Here is a 4,019-nt window from a genome sequence, read left to right on the forward strand (position 1 = left end):
TGCGAAAGCGAGGAACCTTTGTGTTGGTGTCGTTTTACCATGTGCCGTGCGGAGTGAAACAACGAGACAAGAATATGCCATGCGTGAGCTGATGAGTGATGACCAGCTTTTTGTACACATCTACACGCAATTCTTTTTTCCGATAACCAAGTAACCTCAAATAAATGCACTCCACCATCCATTTCCTCGGACAAGCTATGTACATATAGCTTTTTTTTTGGGTGTGTGCAGGGTACATATAGCTAGCTAGCGATGGATCAACATACATGCTAGTAGATCCTATAGCAATCATATTGTACATCGATCGGTCAGAATGACAGCGGCCGGCGGCAGCAACAGGAAGTGGGCCGTAGACCTGGAGAAGACGCTCGGGGAAGGCGACGTGGTGTTGGAGCTGGGGCGGTGGGAGCGTCATTGCATCTACCGCGTGCCGGCGAGCATCAAGAACAAGAACCTCCGGGCGTACCAGCCGCAGCTGGTGTCGCTAGGCCCCTTCCACCACGGCGAACCTCACCTGCTGCACATGGAGGAGCACAAGCGCCGGGCGCTGGGGCGCCTTCTCCGGCGCTCGGGGCGGTCGTTTGACGAATTCGTCGCTGCCGTCGAGGACGTCGCGGAAGAGCTGGAGCACGCCTACATGGACCTCGGCGATGAGTGGGCCGCTGGTCGGGGCCCCGGCAGCAGGGAGCGGTTCCTGGAGATGATGATCCTCGACGGGTGCTTCCTGCTAGAGGTGATGAGGCGTGCGGCCGCCGGCTTCGACCACCACAACGACTACGCACCCAACGACCCAATCTTCAGCAGCGACGACCCAATCTTCTGCAGCCACGGGATACTGTACCACATCCCCTCTATCAGGCGAGACATGCTGATGCTCTAGAACCAGCTGCCGCTGCTCCTGCTCCACAAGCTCATTGGGGTTCAGAGGGAAAGTCCTCCGGTACGTAACCCCTGCTCCGGAGAAATTGAATCTTTTGCCCCACTTTACTTCTTCATTTGAAAATTTGCCCCTGCTACCTCAGTTATTGGGAGATTTGAATTAATGCTTACTGGAGTACATTACATGCATGATCAACGGCCAGCAGGGCGACGACTTTATCAACCGAATGGTGGTAAGGTTTTTGGCCCCATTTTCACGGCCACCAACTCCTGTAGGTCGCCTAGGGCTCCACCCACTCGATGTCTTTCGCTGGAGCATGCTCTTCGGTGAGTGCCGGAGGTTCAGAGTGCCGGAGTTCGACTCCGACGACACCATCCGGTCGGCAGTGGAGCTCTACCAAGCTGGGATCCGGTTCAAAACGAGCAATTCGAGCAGTCTACACAACATCCGTTTCAGGCGCGGCGTCCTCAGCATGCCCAAGTTGCCAGTGGACGACTCCACCGAGTACACTCTCTTCAACATGGTGGCGTTCGAGCGGCTGCACGTCGGCACCGGATCCGCCACCGGGAGCGCCATCATGGCCTACGTCTTCTTCGTGGACTGCATCATCCAATCGCCCAAGGACGTGGCGCTGCTGACCTCAAAGGGGATCATCCGGAATTCCCTTGGCAGCGAAGAGGCCGTGGCCATGCTGTTCCACAGCCTTGCGAGGGACGTGGTGCTCGATCCGGACGGCGCGCTCAGCGCCCTGCTGCGGGAGCTCAACGGCTACTCCAGTCTGCCGTGGGAAATGTGGTTCACTAACCTCAAAAGGACCTACTTCGGGAGCCCGTGGGCGTTTATGTCCCTCTTAGCCGCCGCCTTCCTCCTCCTCATGACCGTCCTGCAGACCGTCTACACCATGCGGCAGTTCTATCGGGACGGCTAAACCCCGCCAAAGGGGCATACGTACGTGATTTGGTTATCGGGTTAATAAATCACTTATGGTGTAAGGATAACAAAAAGGGCCAAAGGGGCATACGTGATTTGTACCATAAGTGGTCCCGGTGCAAGCTGAAAATTATTAGTACTAGTCGTCAACCCGTGCAGCTGCACGGGCTAGCATCAGAAAAAAAAACTGAGAGTGAAAATATGGAAAGGCACCTGTTTGTATGAATAACTGTAAGAATATGAATTATAAAGGAAACTTTGTATCCAAGTAGAAAATGAGTGGATTAATGTTAGTAGTATTGCTTTTACATGAGAATAAGTTGCTAATTCGATCAATAGGAAAAATCAGAAAAGCTGTCTACTCTTGTTTTGTAATCCGACAACTCTTGCAGAAAATCACGTGTTCCTAAAATGGCCCTAAATCAATGTATTGAAAATTGTCACGCACTAATGCTGTTGGAATTCTGCTTAATCTACAAAACAGAAGAATATACAAAACAATGAAGTATTTAGGTCATCGGATAGCATGTGAAATGTTTCAAAAACGCATTTAAGTATTAGTCAAAGAACTAATACAACATCCACTTCAGACTTCCCTCCCGTGCATATCAACTGAAGCCAAGGAGGAGATAACAAAATTTAAAGTTGATACAACTGCGTGCTATTATATTTTCAGGGAAAGCACTAAATTGATTCCGGATTGTTTCACTATATGCAGGTGCTATTTTATTTATAATCGTGGTCTAAGCCTAATGTGTGGTTGACTTGTCGTTTCCCACCAGTTCTGGCACTACATCCTTACACACATTTACAGCGTTTTTCACTGCTACTGCCAACTGGAGTCAATGCGCTGAGAAAGGTATTTCATTAAAACTGACGGCCGAACCTTTTTAAAGATGAAACGGCTAAGAATGATACATTTGTAAAGAAAAATGACAAAGTGATCTAAACAATGGGCAGAACACCAGCTACGGGCATAACACACAGTATGGAGATTAAACACAAATTAAATGAGTATTTAAAAAGTCAAAACATAAGCTGCAGAGTAGATGCAACCAAACAAACCATTTAACTTAGAAAAGACGTCGCAGATTACAACTGGCCATGGATTACACTTTGATGCTCCTTGTTTTGACATCAAAAAGGTAAGCCAACAAAAGAGCTTGCAAAACCTGATTGCACGACGACACTGCAAAATCTATTATGAAATAACCCAACATATGGGCTGTTATATGACAATAATCAAGACAAATACGTTTGCGATTTTTCAGGTGTTAAAGGCACAAAAAGAAAATCCGTATTTAATTTGTAGATTCTAAAGCTGTTACCAAATGCACGGACAGAAATATAACCTGTAGGGAAGTAAAATAATGAAGTTTCACTTGATAATATAATCAAACAACCTATATTTCTGTATGCAAACTTCATGTCGTGTGCTACTTGGCATAGACCTTTGATCCACTCCAGGTTGGTTCTCTCGTTGAGGAAAACCTCATGTTGCCCAATTGGCCACTTGCAAACACGTACAGTTTTAGCCCTTGTGTGCAGCCATTGTTCTTCTTTAGCCACTCGTCTTTTTATTTTGGACAGACGGAAAGAAAATGAATATTGACACCAACCTCTGAAATCTTGAAGCACATATACATACTAAAGCCCTTCTGAAATCTGCCTCTTATTTTTGTAACTAAGCCTGCAGCCAATACATTTTAATAGTGCACACGATACACATTCCCTTGCCGTCTCACACTTGATGCTCACATCATGTAACTTCTCACAAAGATCTCTTCCTCTAACAATTTCATCACTTCTAATCAGTGGGCTCAAGCATATGATCAGTGCAACATCATGGAATTCAAGACTGTTGCATAAATTTCTCCAACAAATTCATCCTGCATCCCTGATAGAACAAAAACTTTGCTTCAGTGGGAATATTTTGTCAAGAAGCGAATAGAAAAATCAACGCAAGCTTGAGAAAACGACATAACTGCAAGAAAGGAAACTAACACCCTGACACAAAAAAATCAGTACAACGTAATAACCTGAGGTAGGCTATGTCAATTGAATAGGATCCAGCAAACACTGATTGGAAATTTGGAACGATAGTAATGGAATCCGAAGAGTTCAGATAAAAAGTTATTGCTTTCAGCGGCTGTATACGAAGCCAGTTAGGTAACCTCAAAATTAGTGTTATGCCCTAGCAGATATTGGA

The 4,019-nt window shown here is 46.4% G+C and overlaps 1 pseudogene; it reads left to right on the forward strand.

The window, feature by feature from the left end:
* The first annotated feature begins 273 nt into the window (after positions 1-273).
* Positions 274-2,016, forward strand: LOC123089472 (UPF0481 protein At3g47200-like; annotated as a pseudogene).
* Positions 2,017-4,019: the final 2,003 nt, after the last annotated feature.

Source organism: Triticum aestivum, chromosome 4B, assembly GCF_018294505.1.
Source record: "Triticum aestivum cultivar Chinese Spring chromosome 4B, IWGSC CS RefSeq v2.1, whole genome shotgun sequence".
NCBI classification, from domain to species: Eukaryota; Viridiplantae; Streptophyta; class Magnoliopsida; order Poales; family Poaceae; genus Triticum; species Triticum aestivum.